The 16,139-nt window shown below is 47.8% G+C and overlaps 1 long non-coding RNA gene across 1 annotated transcript; it reads left to right on the forward strand.

Moving 5' to 3' along the window:
• The first annotated feature begins 7,358 nt into the window (after positions 1–7,358).
• On the forward strand, positions 7,359–15,590 carry LOC110353558 (uncharacterized). Its single transcript, XR_011803394.1, has 3 exons — positions 7,359–7,552; positions 8,824–9,491; positions 15,283–15,590. It is a non-coding gene; the product is annotated as an uncharacterized lncRNA (long non-coding RNA).
• Positions 15,591–16,139: the final 549 nt, after the last annotated feature.

The following is a 16,139-nucleotide window of genomic DNA, read 5'->3' on the forward strand; positions in this document are numbered from 1 at the left end:
TTAGCTTTGTCCTTCACTGAAGGTCTATTGCTTTGTTGTCCTTTACTTTTAGAAAGACGTTGTTTTGGACAATGCTTTATTTAGGCTAGAGCACAACACAACTCTTGCACCTTCTGCTGAAGCTGGAAAGTTTAACTTGTGTATTTAACTCGTGGTACAACATATTGTTAATACATGAGGGCAGACAAACTGCACTTTGGGCCAGTGGGACAAGTGATCTCAGTACAACACTCATGAGAAGCCCTGCCCAGTGTTAGTTTTATATTGAGGGGCTATCTGGACTTGATGCAAGCAGTTAAGAGAGACCTGAAGGCCTTTTCAGCAGTCTTGACTATTCTTGATTCTAAGAGCAGGCAGCTTTGGTGAGACCCTGCATTTTTACCACGAGAGCACTTGATCTGGCAGAGCACAACACCTACTGAACTTGAAGTCAGTAGGACAATTGTGTTGCTAGCAAAACGTTAAACTCACTTAAATGGGATCTTATCCTCTCTCAAAGCAGAGTAAATTGTAGCTTCCTTACTTTAAGCTGAGAAACAGAAAAAGCTGTGCATTTCTCCTAATAACCTAAAAGATCCCATGTTACCTGCCCTCAGACTTGATGCAGTCCAGCAAATTTCCCTTCTGCAGGACATAGTTTAATAGTTGCTCTCTAATCTCTCACAGCACTCTGTTGCTTGCCATGAATGTTGTGGTTGTTGGCTAACTGCTCAGAATATTTCATTTCTGACCTCTAGGTTTCTTAGTAAAATCTCTCAGCACAACATAAAGCAGAACCCTTATTTCCAAAGTTTACAACGAAGCATTTGACATATGACAGCCTCACAGATGTGAAGATGAAATGAGAATAAGCCAAACCCACAATCTCTAGTTGGACAATTTTGGATTCCAGAGGGAGGAAGAAGAATCTACTTAGACTTTCTGTTAACTTACCACGTTGACAGATAAAGTTCATGTCAGGACTCTGGCCAAGAATCTGTACCGAATCTACTTCTGAAACTGTAGCTGGCTTGCAAATACCATTGTTAACAGAGTTGTATCATGCTGAACCTTTAAAGTGAATTTTGCTTGCTTGTTTTCTCAAGGAAAAAGCATATTTTATTCTGAGTCATCTACCTTTATTCAGACCATCCCTCAGTAGGATGGGAGAAGTGTGGATGCAGAACTGCTTGAATGCTAAGGCTCTTCTTATGTCATATGCAAGATAGGCTTGCTGCTAATCTGAGCTGAAGAAAAATAGCTATTTTAGAGAAAACGGCATACTGAGTTTGGGGCATTCTGTAACCTCCCAGGCATGTTTGTGCATTTTGGCCTTGAGAAGAACTTTATGCTGGAATAAATATATTTTTCTTCATCCAGGGACAGGGAGCTCTTGTAAACATATCACTGGTACGGTAGGTACTCAATAGTTGGGTTTAGACTGAGAAAGTGTCTTCTGACATGTTGTTGACTTTTTTTCCACAGGGTTTAAGTATTTAATACAGTTATTCATACACGTTGCAAAGGCTTGTAGACAAGTGCCTGCCAGACACTTGGGAGTGCTTGGGGATCTTTCAGAGGGGATCTCTCAGAGGTCTTCAGGCTGTCTATTAGCTACTTGTTGACACAGTCTGTAAGGCAGTGCTCTACGTGATAGGTGCTGATGAAAGCAGATAGCATGTGAGCTCTCATGGAAAGATGGTCTCTTATCATGACTTCTGTAGTCATAAGAAGAACCACCCCCAGCCCATACCAGTAATCTGCATCCAATTTGAGCATGTGGTTTCTTAACCCCTGGCCTGGTTGCAACTGTGTGGACACACCGTGTGTCACTGAGCAGTAATGCAGCCCTCCAATTGGGTTAGGAAACCACCTAAAGCATAAATCTTTAGCTGTGTAGACTCAGTGAAGTACTTGATCTTGTCTTCTGCCTTAGAAGCTGCTGCTTTCCTGGTACAGTGGAAAAACATCTGCTATGTAATCACCTTAGAGGGGAAAACCAACATCCAAGCTAAAATGTATAGGGTGGTGCCTGGAGAAAGGGTTTAGCTGTGACAAAACGAGCCCTTTGAGCAAGGCTGCTGACCTCGTACTCTAGGTATTCACAGCTGGGAATTGTTTTGTGCCTGCCTAGCACTGTGTGTGTTTACCTGCTGTGGGAAGAGCATGAGTAAAGCCTATTAAGGAAGGATAATGAAAGCGAGTTTCATACCTTGAGGATTTTCATGATTTGGGGCTGTGGGAAGGATGCTGAATATTGTGGGTTACTTGAAGCCCCAAGGCTGCCTCCAACCCCTTGCACGTACCTGGGATGCTGGTGCAGGCAGTAGGAGAATCTTGCCTTCCCCTGCACTGCCTCTTGGAAGCTCACCTCGTGGCAGAGCTCGGCAGCCTGCACCCTGTAACCTTCTGGTCTGTCATTTTGCCCACAGCATCGCCACGGTGAAGCTTCATTTGCAAAGCCTTGGGAGAACCGTGGGGAAGGGACCTCCCAGCCATGCTTCAGGGCTCTGCTGGCAAACCAGAATGGGGGTGAAACTGTTTTCCAACAGGTTTTGGGGGGCTAAAAAATATACTTTACCAAGTGTTTTTGGGTGGTCTGGCAATGACAGACCTTGAATGTACCCTCAGCATAACCCAGGGCATTTCTAGCTCCCTTGCTCATCCTGGGGCATTGCTGAGGAGCATTCATTAAACGACCATTTCAGACCTGCTCATTTTTCCTTTCTTTGACCTGAGAATGGTTGAGCGCTGCCACTCTCCGTCTGCTGCAATAAGGGCTGGGGTCTGGGTGAGCCCCTGGCTGAGCTCTTGCTAGGAGCATCTTTGTGTTCCTGCTTTCAAGCATTTCTCTTAATGGGAGCTGGGCCAGAACAGGAGACCTTCACTGTGGTGCTGTTGACGGGCTGTTGATGAAAAATAGAGGAATCAAATCTAGTGGGAGTCCCCTCTGGCCCCAGGCTGGGAGGGTTTCTCCTTCAGCACTTGCTGTGCCAGGCCCCAGCTGCAGAACAGAGCCGTGGTGTTGTAGAAGAGAGCTGTGATGTTTGATGTTGTCGAACAGAGCCGTGATGCCGTTAGCCTTGTGCTGCTGTGGGGAGGTGAGAGCCCTGCGGTGGCTGAAGCCTGGTGGTGATGTGCAATTAGATGAGAGCAAGCTGAGCAAATGCAGATGGCCGCTTGTCCAGTTGTTAATCTTTTCAGGCCTTGGAGTGCTTTATCATTCCTTATAGCTGCAGAGCATGTTGCTGTCAGTGTCTGTAGTCTGTAACTGCAAAGACTGTGGAAGATCGGAGGCGTCACGTTTTGTATCCAGTCTGCCAGCCGGGGATCAGTGACCCGAGGGGACCTCGTGAACCTTCTGAGCGTTCCCTGCTTGGCTGGGCCGGGGCTGGAGTGACTCATGAAGCCATAGTCCCCTGGGGTGCAGCAATCCTCATCTACAGGCCAGAGCGCTCTCCAAGTGCCACATCCTCTGAAAGGAGGAGCTGGAGCTGCCTCTGGCACTAACCCCATCTGCTGCAGATGGGCTGGGCCTGCAGGGCTGATCAACCCGCTGCCTCCAGCCCCGTGTCCCTGCTTTCCTCTGAGCGTGGCAGTGGGTCACCACCATCCATGTGTGGCCACCACCAGCCACACAGCCACACGTGTGGCACCACCGGTCCCTCGGTGGCAGACCCGGGGTGCTGCCATCTCCTCCAGGCCCTGCCGCCGTGGCCTCACAGCGCAGTGTTTGCGCTGGGTCTACGGCGGCTTCCTTCGCTTTCATCTTAGCTCTTGAATGAGCGACACGGATGAAACACCTCTGACTCAGTGAGATAGGTGAATTTGTAAGCCCGAATACCACACACAGCCCTAGTCTCTCACTTCCTCAAAAGTGCTAAATTCCTCATGCTCTCAGGTCTCGTTTTGCCTCCACCCCTGTGTTACACCGGAGCGGTGCTGAGCAGCGCAGCACGGCTGTGTCAGGGGGAGCCAGGCTGTCCCCAGCTCCCATCCCTGGGCTGGGTGGCCTCTGTGCACATCTGTGGGGCAGCACCCTCACTGCAGAGCCTCTTTGGGGTGTCCTCCATCGTGTGAAGGCCTCAGATGTTTTCTGGTAGCTTCCCTCAATCCCACACAGCGCTGGCTGCAGTCAGCACGCCATGGGGCTGAGCACAGTCTGTGTGTCCTGTCAGTCGCCGGAGGGGAGCCCTGCCTGTGCTCGCACCCTGCACAGGAATTCAGATTCCTCAGTGACTGGGAATGGTGTCTGAGTAAGACCTGAGCACCTGAATCGTTTTATGACAGAAAAACATCGGCCCCTCAGTGCTTTCGGTGGGAGGCTTTGCACAGGCAGCGCCGCTCTGCTTTGTTGTCTGTGCGCCCTGCTCTATGCGATAACCTGGCTTTTCTAGATAACGAGCATCGTTTCGCTCACAGGAAATAGGAAATGGTGAGTTGTGTTTGGTTTTGAAGTGATACACAAGAAACATACTTGTGAACGTGGGTGCATTTAAACACGGAGGAAAACAACAGCAGGCCGGGACCATGCTGGGACACAGAGTGGGGCCGCCAGCCCTGGGGGCTGCAGCAGAGGGGGCTCTGGCCCTGGCCCCACACTATGGGACAGCAGGGAGTTGGCTGTGTCCCCAGGGACAGCTGGTGCCTTGGCTTTGGAGCAGTATTTCCATCCTCCTTGGTCCTGACCTGCCCCCAGAGGCTGCTAAAAGTGAAGTGAGTGTTGGGGTGTGCGGGTGCTTGGGCCTGCTTCTGTCATGTAGAGCTGTGTCACTGCTCTTAATGTTAAACCATTTATTTATTTTTTTTAATATGTAAAAAAAGTAAGATGAGTAAAAGTGTCCTAGGTGTTGCACCTTTCCCAGCAAGTGAAAACAGGAGGGAGGATGACCCAGGTGGGGTTCCTGTGGCAATGCAGCTGCCCAGACAGCGCTGCTTCCTGGGGGGAGCCCAGCTGCTGCTGCCCCCCGTGTGCCCAGGAACCTGCAAGCACCTTGCAAACACAGAGGGGGACGAAACGTTTAAATTATTGCACCAGCTCTGCAAATAAAACCAGAGCTGTGTGAAAGCTGAGGCCTGGCAGCAGCACTTCCTTTCTCGCTTGCCTTCCCTCTGCACTGCTGAAAATGTATGCAAAGGAATTCCAGTGGGGCCTTTTGGTTTGTGGTTTCACATAAACTCATACTTCAGCCCCAAAGTGTTGTTTCAATAAGAATAAATTATGGGCATGTAAAGACTATAAGTTTTTAAACTTCTAAATCAAGATTTGCTGCTTTTGTGCACTGCCACCTCTGTGCTTGGAGTCCCTATCTCTGAAATTGAAGAGAAAAGCTTCAAGATGCAGTCCTGGCAAAAGAGGCGTCCTTCTGGGTATTTGTGTGCCCCACTTGCAAAGTACGCAGCTGCTAAGGAGGAGAGATGCTGACCTGAAGTGCCACAGGAGCAGGAATGGGGCTGCACCACGTATTCATCAGGGGCTCCCTGGACACCTGGGGTGGCTGCTCTGCAGGGCGAGCACCCAGCAGCGCCCTCAGCAGCGGGACCTCTGCTGCAGGGATGCTTGTGCCACGTCTGTCCTCTTTAGTCCCACAAACCCTTCCACGCCTACGAGCAGGCCCGGGATGTGTACGAGTGTTTGCACGATGAAGGCTTGCCTTTGTTCTGAAATGTCAGTCAATAAAAGAATTAGAGAACAGTTAGGAGGAAATGCCTTAATGATTAAAAGCCATTTTTAGCTCATACCTGGGAAACCACAAGCTCGTAGCTTCACACAGACCAGAAGCTGCTTACAAATAATCTTTGCAATCAGTGCCTCTTTTCCTTCACTTGATGCTCATCTCCCGTCAGTGCACGGCCATGGCTGCGGTTGCACTTTGATGTGTTTCAGAAACAGCAGCTCCAAGTTCACAAAGTCAGAAGCCTGCCTTACACCGAGCTGGGAGATTCAATTAAACAAACAAACAAACAACAACAACAAAAACCCACAAGCCCCATCTGCCTGCAGCAGGGCTGGCACACCCCAAAGCCCTGCGCTCCCCGCAGCAGTCCTGGCTCCTATAGTTCAAGCTTGTTGCTGCTGCCAACCTGGGCTTTGCCTCTTCTAGGGCCTTGCAGCAGCTTCCAGCAGCATGGCGAGCTCCACATCCCCAGGACAGGCTGAATCCAGCGCTTCCTGGCGAGGCAGGAGCTGTCACAGCTCCAGGTGACTTGTGAGCACCTTCCCTCCCTTCGGACCAGACATCACACCTGGGGCTGGGGTGAGTGGTGCTGCTGCTCAGCCCGTGAGCACGTCGTTTTCTCTGACTCCGCGGCAGGTTGGTGACAGCTGCCTGGTTTCCACCAGCATGGGCTCGCGCAGAAACTACCGCAAGAACTGAAAACAGGGGAAACGGCTGAGGAAGCATTTGGTTTCTAGGAAATACTTCAGAAAGCCCGCTTGACACGAGGTGGTGGTGTTCAGAGCAGCCACTGCCAGGGACTGGGTGTTCTTGAAGCGCTGGCTCGATGCACAGATAGAGGCAACCGCATCTCCCGCCCCATCGGCTGGGCTGGGAGAGCTCAGCACTGCTCAGCACCGGGACCGGGTGCCTGGAGCAGAGCAGGGCTGCGGTTGGGTTGGTGCTGTCATGCTCTGGGGGGGCTGAGCAGCTCTGTCCCCCGCTGGGGGGTCTGGGGCTCAGTCCTGCAAATGCACCCGGGCTTCCTTTGGCAGTGCTGTGTCCTTTCCACCTTTCTCCTACACATTTGCAAATCAAACTCTTCATGTGTCTTTGAGGAGGAGGTTGCCAAGAAATATCTATCTGCTCAAAATAAGGATTTTTAAACCCATGCTGGTGTCATAAGAAAAACGCCCTGGGCTGCTAATCCGTAGGTAGTGTTGCCTCTTAGTCGAACACTTGACCCATCTATTTTCTGAATGCAAAGTCACACCAGTCTGCAATTTGGGTTTAATTTTTCTCACATCGTTATTCACTGATCACTTCCTTTGAAGTTGGTTCTTTGCAGGTTATTTCCAGTGTGACACTTTTCCATTCCTACCGCACCAGGCTTAAATTTGAAGACAGACACGTGAGTAAGTCCTGGGCACGGAGACAGCCTCTGTAAACAAAACGACACAAACGTGTTCTGGTGCCAAAAAGAAACAGAACAGAGAGGCTACACCCACAACAGCCAGAAAGGACACAAACCCATTTTTTCCTGCCGCCTCAACCACCTCAGCTCGCCAGGGTTCCCAGCAGCGAGCATCCCCTGCAAGCAGCGGTGCCATGGGCAGGTGCTGCAGAGGAACCCAGGTCTGATGGCACCCAGCTGGGTGAGCTGGGCATCAGCTGCAGCCTGTGACTCAAGCAGGCTGAGAGAGAGCATTGAGTGCTTGGCAGGGAGGGGTTGTTTCCTCGAAAACAGCTTGCCCTTATTTAAAACACTTTTATTAAAAAAAGTAGATGTTAAAATACCCCGAGTGACATTAAAACAGAGTCCTTGTTTTCACTGCTGCACAGCGAGCTGATGGGGTATCCTTGTGAAGGGGGCAGGAAAATAGAAGTGCCCTCATCTCCTTGGCTTGTTACTCGTGGTAAGTACAAGGTATTTCAGCCACTTTTATAACCGGGGGCAGACGGACCCCATGGCTCCCCATCCAGACATCACAGCCCCTGCCGCATCCCAGCCCCAGGACAAGCGATGCATGTGGAGGCGCTGGGCTGAGGAGGGCCCCAGATGCCCAGAGCTTGAGGGATGTTGGAACGACTGCCCCCAAAGTGTGAGAGAGGAAAACCTGTGGATGCTCTACATGCAAAGGGAAGTCACAGAGCTCCTCTCTGAGCTGGCAGAAGACCAGCATCTGAAGGGCAAGGAGACCTTTGCAAATGAAAGTTCACAGAGGACAGGAAAAAGAGAGAGAGAGAGAGATTCTTGCTGCTGCTGTTGTTCGCACGGCAGCTCTGGGAGCAGCGAGCAGTGAGCACCCAGCAGCCGGAGCCTACCCGAGGGTGGCCGAGCAACAGCGAGAGCAGCTCTGGGGGAAAGGGACAGCACGGGGCAAGACTGGTGCACCTCAAGCCCCGGGTGATTCAGTGTGTTTGGGAACAAGGTCTGTATGCACCCTTATTTTAACCAAAAGATACTTTGCGGGGAGCCTGTGCCCTGGGGCTGAGCTGAGTCACCCTGTGGTGCCCGCACACCTGAAACCTGGGGTGTGCAGCACATCGAAGCAAGTCATTGCTGACTTCTATTCTCAGCAACATTTTCCCCTGGAAGCCACCAGCATCGCTCACCTGTGTCCATGTGTTCCCAGAATATGCGGGCTGCGAGGACCTGGGGGTCTGGCTGGGGGCTTCCCGTGGAGGCAGCGGGCAAACCCTGCTCGTTCCCAAGGGACTGATCCCATTCTTTTCCAGCTGCTTGTTGCAGGCCTGCAGCTCAATGTCTGAGTTTGGCTGGGATTTGCATGTAGAAGCCAGTATCAAAATTCCATTAAAATGAGGTGGCAACGAAGGTAGAATTTTACTGTCACGAGTTTTTTGTCATAAAAGAGACCTACCCCAGCAGCAAAGCAGTGCTTGAAGAAACCATTTGGAGCTGGCAATGATGCTTTTTTTTTTTTTTTTTTTAAATGGTGTCTTCTGCTAGAGGTGTTCTGTGATGGAGCAGCCCTCACTTCTGCAAGTGTCAGGCATGAGCAGAACTTCTCGTGTGAAGTGGATCGGTTGCAGACGTGTAAACTCCTGAGATGTTGCATTATTAAATCGATCAAGTATAACTTGAACAGTGTTGCTTATAAGTAATAGTCATAGTGCAAATAGTTAATACCTAACTTTGCATTTTTATGTGTTTTAATTCAAATAGGGAAATGCTGTTGTTATTGGGGAGCTGCAGAAGCAGAAGGGCGGCTGCGTAAGGACGTGCTCTGCAGAAACGAGAGGTTCGGCTGAGTAACAGTAGGATGAAGGACGTTTCTGATGAGTGATCTGAGTCCTGGCTAGATCACAGAACAAAGAAGTCGCTTGAACTTCTGGAAATTGCACTCTGCTGGATTTCCAGCCCGCAGAGCAGAGCTGGCAGCACGGGACAGCCCTGCGGGGATGGGGAGCAGGCGCCGCACCGAGACCCTCCGACCATGGCATGGTGTGGGGATGCTGCACGGCCACATCCTGCTGCTGGTCCCTGCTGCAGCATGGCATTCAGCTGGGAAACTGCGGTAAGTTCATCCTCGTTGCATTTTATGACCCTTTTCTGGGAGTGAAGACTGGACTGCACAGGAAGCTGAGGCAAGGCAATGACCACTGCGTGCGCTCTCAGCTCCTGCTGCTCTGCAACCACAGCCTCACCGCAGGCTTGTTATCAGAGGGAGGTCTCTCTCACTACATCACACCTCTCTCTTTTCTATTTTCAAGCTAATAAGCCTTCCTTTATACCATCTCAAATGCTAAAATACTTTGTAAACTCCTCTCACTATAGACTGGTGTTAAGTGACTGCTGCATGCAGCACCTTGTCACCAAGGTGAAGCCAAAAGGTAAGTGTATTTCCATTACACCACTTGGAGATTGCCAGGGGCATTGAGGCGGCCTCCCTTCTGGCTGGTGGGAATGTGATTGGCACCAACCATGAGGTTTTTTCACCATTCAGTTGAAATATGCAGTTTTTGGAAGGCAGTGTTTGAGCTGAGGAAGAACCACTAGTTTTATACTTGGAAATTGCAATTGGGTTTGGGGGAGGACGGTGGCTTTCCAAGAGCACGGTGCCTGGATTTGCAGAGGGGATGCAGGTGTCAGGCACCCACAGGCGTGGGCTGGAGCTGAGTACCAGAAATCTTCTGGGACACCCCAGGAGAGCGTCCAGGCGGTGACACAGGTGGCGTTTTGACAGAGAGCTGAGGGGGAGGGAGGCAGGGGCAGGATGCTCCCACCCCTCTGCTCTGTCTGCGGGTGCTCAGCCAGGCCCTGTAGGCAGAGAGGCCCCGCTGGGTGCTGTCCTGCACGGAGCATTCAGGCCCTGTCGTGAGGGTGGGGAAAAAACATTCATAACAAGCCATAAAACTTTAAAAACCTCGCATGTGAAGTGTATCACAGATCAAATATGCTTTAGGACACGCGAGCCCAACACTTATGGAAGTTGTTAGAATTAAGATTGTGCTGCTGCCAAGAACATGAGATCCAGATTTCTTTTCCTTTTTTTTTTTTTCTTTTTTTTTTTCTTTTTTTTTTTTTTCCATTGCCTTTGAGAATGCTCAGAGCGTTGTGCTTGAAAAGTCTTGAAGTCTGGATGAAGATTCAAATAACTTAGGAAATTGGATATGGAGAAATGGGGTGATTTCAGGATTGTTTCTGAGCAGAATTAGGCTGGGGTTCTGCAGACCTCAAGTCTTTTCGAATTGCATTTTTCAAATGAATTCTTTTATACCTGTCACACGTGGTTCCTGGCGATGGCAGCCATGGTTCTAGTCTGTGGATTACTGATGGAGCGTTAACGCAAACAAATGATTTAATGCTTGACATTTCTCCCCTTCACTTCTTTTTTAGTAAAGTATTTTTTAACGATTTTTCCATTCTGTATGGTGGTTACTAGTGCTATTGTTAGAGAAACGTATGGCACCTTTTAATAAGAACGATGCTCTTTGCCCACTACAGCTCTCTGCATTCATGACTCAAGGATGTGGCTAACAGCTCTATCTTTAAAGAGGAAAAAAAAAGCTAGAAATATTTCAGCTGTGATAAATAGGTACTGTAACCTCAGTGTCTGTCCTGTTTCCTCACTCTTTGATAAAGTTATGGGAAGAAAGAAATAATTTCAGTGCTGAAGGTGTGTCTGGCTGTGTCTTTGGGTAAAATCCCATGGGCTAGGTGTGTGCAAGTCTTCTCCCTAACATCACTGCAGCAGGGACTTTCAGATTGCCATGGTGGTAGATGATTGTGGTGATCATTCTAAAAGAGACCTCTTCATTTTTCCATAGAATCATTGACATTAAGAGCAACCTGCATCAGAGTCTTTGTTTTTAATGTTTCTGCCCAGCTGTGGTTGTTTTATTATGGGATACGTACTCTGATTAAGATGTTAAGATCCAGATGTGGGGCAGTGGGGTAGAATTAATTTTTTGCTTGGTTAAATGCTTGGTTCTTTTACCCTGTAGAAGCATGTGGGATGCCAGGCATGGCCCTGACCTTGAGGGTTTGTGGCTTGCCAGGGGCTGGGGCCATCTCTGTCCCCAGGGACCTTTCCCTCACCCCAAGTGTGAGGCCAGCCCTGTTCAGTGGGTGCAAACCACAGGCAGCCTCAGTGAAAGTCCTCCTTGGTTATAATTGTATCTAATGGGTTTTAGATGACATGAGAAAGGAAAGGAAGGCCACTTTTCCTGCTAAATCCCACCGTTTGTGTGTCCATGCAAGTGCTGGGTCTGATTCCCTTCCATTTTACTGTTCGCCCCGCTCTCGGCCGACCACTGCGAGACGGTGACGTGGGGTGCCCAGTGTAGGGACAGCAGGAAGGGAGGGCTGGGCTGCTCGTATAATTTGCACCAGAAGTCTGATTCATCTGTTGGAACAGAAACTTGCAGTATTACTTGTTTCCACTTAAAGCTCCTGGTCGGGATGTGAGAGCTCTCTGCAGTGCTTTATGAATGTTACGTGCTTCAGCTGCTGTTGCGCGCTGCTTGGAGGGGTTGATAACGCCAGGCAGGAGCTGGGGTAGGACAGGAACTATTGGGATAAAAGTGCTGAACAGGGATAAAAAGCACACAGGCTGCCCAGAAAGGTGGTGGAGCCTCCATCCTGGGGGATCTCCCAAACCTGTGTGCCCCAACACCTGCCACAGGAGGGGTGAGAGGGGAGAGCAGCCCGGCCTTTGCACTTGCCCTTGTTGAACTTCACGAGGTCCCTCTCGGCCAAACCTTCCAGCCTCTGCAGGTCCCTCTGAACAGCAGCACGGCCCCTTGGGGTGTCAGCCACTCTGTGCCATCATCCTGGTGACCGATGAATAAGATGAACGGGACAGTTGGGATGACACACACTTCCCACGTGTGATCTGGAAATCACACACACAATTTCTCTGGAAATAAGGTGGTGCTGAAACAGAATGTGAAACTACTGCAAGTTACTGGGTAGATCACCTTCAATTTCTCATCTGCAATTCTGAATGAAATTTTATTAGTTTACAAGTTGAGGTTAAGTCCCTGAGTGTTGTCCTTGTGTAATGAGCTGGGATTTTACTGCTTTCCCTACCCGGAGTTGTGGAGCTTTTCTGTGCTTTGCGGCTTGGATGGTTTCCGAGCAAAAGCAAGGCCCAGTTCTCACAAAGTAGTCATTTTTGTTGTACAAATCACTCTTGTTCATGGGGGAAGAAGTCAAACACTGACTGTCATGATCTGGAGCTAACCTAGGCAGAACTAATGCATCCATAAAGAAGGAACTGCTGCTACGTACCCGATATAAATGGTTAAGGTTTAATTCTAACTTGGTTTCCTTTTCTTGGTGCAGGGGCTGCAGGTGTATGTGTTGAGAAGTAAATATCTGTACAGAGATAATAAGCTCGAGCTATGAGTGGGCAGTGGGTGGCTGTGGTTTTACCTCTTTGCGAACTTAAAACAAGAATGAATCATGCTGGGGATGCTATGGGACTTTCTGACAAGGTCAATGGCATATCATAACACCATCGTTTCAGAGGTAAGCCCAAGCATCATGTCCAGAATTTTAAAAATTAAATTTAATTAAGTTAAAACTAATGTCTTGGAGAGCTGCGGGGGCAGACTGGGTGCTCTGAGGAAAAACCCAGACCTAGCTCAACAAACCTGACCGTAGGAGGTAATAGATTGATAGTCTTCACTATGAACTCCTTAAAACCATGGACTCCTCCAGAATAAATGTCTTTCTGATAAAAACAAGTTTCTTCTGTCATCCCTGGTTCATACATTGACTGGTGCATACTTTCTGTGTTTCTGTCACGTTTGTGATTCTTAGAAAAGGACCCGGAAATGAATGCCAACAGATTCTGCTAATATGGATCAGTGAATGTGAAATGGGTGTGAATCAGTGAAATGTGTATTCGAACAGACTGGCTCCAGGCGCTTCTGAGGATTCATTCTGTTTTTTCCCATAGTGTTGGACAGGAGTATTTATTTCATCTCTAGGGTTTGTGAAGCTAAACTAAGTGCTCTTTGATTGCTTTCTGTTTCTTTTTTTTGTTGTTTTGTTTTGTTTGTTTGTTTGTTTTGTTTTGTTTTTTGAACAGTTATTGTCAGTGTATGGTTTAATTTCAGCTTCCAAACATCACCGTGGTGAGGGTGTTTCCAAAATGCTCATCTTGCATTGGATGCAGAAGGATGCAGACAGATAAACAGGCCCGCCTATCCCATCCCAAATGGTTTAACCCGGAGATGCCTGATGGTTTGAGGTCTTACTTATGTTTGGACTGTAGCATGGCAATTCAGCAGGTTTTCTGTCTGTGTACCATACATACCATGTCTCTCCCTCTCACCATCACTCAGTAAGCTACAAAAATCAGTTCTGACATCCCACTCTAGATACTGGTTAGTGATTAAGGCTTTATGGGAAATGGTGTGAACCTTCTGGTTTGTGTCTGCATATGAATTTTCTATATTTTTACATGTGATAAATCCTACTTTCATTATGAGTCATTTCCATTATTGTTAGTGACTTGAACACATATCCTTGTCCAAAACTCATAGAAGCTGGGTAGGCCATGAGTGCCAGAGGGGAGAAGCACGTTCGATGGCAGCAAACGCCTAAGCACCAAGATAAGCTTTACCTAGCAAAGTTATTTGCAATGATTCTGGGTTAGAAGACCATTCAGTGACTCGGTCACATTTTGTCACAGTAATTTCGAATCCTATCTCAGCCTTTTGTTAGAAGAACATCGGGTTATGAACTGATGCCAGCTAGTTCCTCTACGGTATGTGCCAGTTGTCTTTTGGCTCGTTGTCATGGCAAACTGTGTTTCTACCCAGATTTAGAGATGTCAGCAGTCTGGGTTCCCTGTGTTCCTCAAGTCTTGAGGACAGGGCTGTGCTGGGTCCCATCAATTCCCGCTGGGCACCACAGACCTGAAGCCCCCCCCCCACTGTGGGATCACTTCCCAGCCCCGGCTAAAGCGAGTGAACACTTCTTCTGTCACTACGTGCCAAAACCCACAAGCCTCATGCCTTTCTCTGCATCCCTGGTGAGCTCAATTTCATGTTTGGTAACTGAGTGATACAAATGACAACACTTGGCTGAGCTTGGCATGAAAGGTTTTTATTGCTGTGCACAATTTACAATCACCCACTTGCATTAACACTTAGCACGGATTCTGGTTTGTAAGAGGCATCTCTTGTTTCCCCATCCCCAGCCGGCCCCAGTGCTGCCCATGGGACCTCTCCTAGAGCCACCTCTTGTGGTACCTCTGCCAGCAATTGAGGGAGCAGTTGTAGACGTCCAGATCCACCTCGTTTCTCACAGTGCTGTTGCACGTGAGCTTCTCGTTGATCCATTCCAAGAATCTTATCATTTTTTTTTTAAATTCTGGGAACTCTACATCCTCAGTTTCACAGTTATTTTCATGGGTTGTTTTTTTCTAAGGAAAAAGAGTAGATGCTGGTTGATACAAGAGTCACGGAACAATTCCACCCAAATGCTGCATGTTCTCCAGGACCTCCCCAACTCACTGGTACAGAGCTAGAAGCAGGCCAGCTGTCCTTCACTGGTCTCAGATAATTTCATCTTGCAGATTTAAGACAGGTCAGAGCATTTCACTTGTAATATCCAATTTCCCTTATAATACCCAAATTCTGGAGACACAAAGGGAGCCCAGGATGCGCTGTGTGGTCCCAGCAGCATCCCAGCCTGCTTGGTCTTAACCCTGGGGTTTCAGCTGCAGCAGTGTGGAGCTCAGCATCTGGGTATCGGTTTCGTCTGCAACTTGCAGGCATTAAGCAAACTGATGCATATCTGTTTTTCTTCCAAAAAGAAGCCTGTTTCAGGTCAGCAAGTATAGCCACTTTGAGAATATATGCAAAATCTCTTTTCCGTCACCTTATTTTCTCTGTCTTTCTCTCTTTTTGCACCTAGTAAATCATCATAATTACTGCAGGTCTAAATATTAATATCATCTGTGTAAGAATGAGTTTGTGCATTATAGACAAACCTTGATATTCTTCCATGGAGCTACAGCTGGTCCAAAATTAAAAAGGAAGAACAATTTCTTGGCTACCAGATCTCAAAACATTGACTTCGAGTTTACCAAAAAGTGAGTAAGAAATCGTGTGACAGGTGACACTTTACTGAACAACTTCCACTAACGTTCTCTAATTCCTTCAGGGAAAGTAACTTTTGGGGAACCTTGGTGGCGATGTCTTCTCAGCATATCCATAGACTTAACTAAAGGCTCATGCCTTATCCACCATCATATGTAAAAACTGGTGCAATCCAAGGGCTGCAGCAGCCTTGCCTGGCTGGGAAAGATCCACTGTTTGCAGTGTCTGGGATTGCTTTGCGTGTGTCCAAGAGAACTAATGAGACATCGAAAACAATCCCCAAGAGGATAAATCCCCAACCTGGATAAACTGATAACTGCAGGAAAATGTTTGAAACTAAAATTAAATCAATAGTGAAAGCTTACCTTCAAAACTGAACAGATGTCTTCTAGCTTTTTAATTTGTTTTGAAACTACACTCATACATTCAGATGATTGGTTCAGTTTATTTAGCACTTCAATAAACTTGTTGGTGTTCTTGTGTGCACAGTCTGTGATCTAGGAGAAAAAGGGAGAGCAAATGGTGTTCTACTTTACAGAAAGAAGAACAAAGGAACTGGTAATAAACCATGTTTAATAAATCAACTATAATTTTCTCTGGAAATCTGAACTTCTTTTATCTGAAGTCTTTTTCATACCTTTTTAAGAAGTCATATTGTAAGTGCAGTATTCGAAACTATTACAACCACAAACTTTGCAATAAAAGTGCTCCAGTTTCTGCTAGTGGGGATTTTGACAACATTTCAAATTTGATCCAATTCTATTGAAATCAGAGAGAGTTTTTTGTTTGTTTCTTTGTTTTCCTTAGATATAGGACGTTTACTGATAGCTGCTTTGAGCATTTTCCTTTGTATTGCATCAGTTAGTGAACAGATCTTACAAACATCAACAGAACTTTCTCCTGAAAAGTATTACAAAGAAC

Source organism: Anas platyrhynchos, chromosome 14 (assembly GCF_047663525.1).
Source record: "Anas platyrhynchos isolate ZD024472 breed Pekin duck chromosome 14, IASCAAS_PekinDuck_T2T, whole genome shotgun sequence".
Taxonomy (NCBI): Eukaryota; Metazoa; Chordata; class Aves; order Anseriformes; family Anatidae; genus Anas; species Anas platyrhynchos.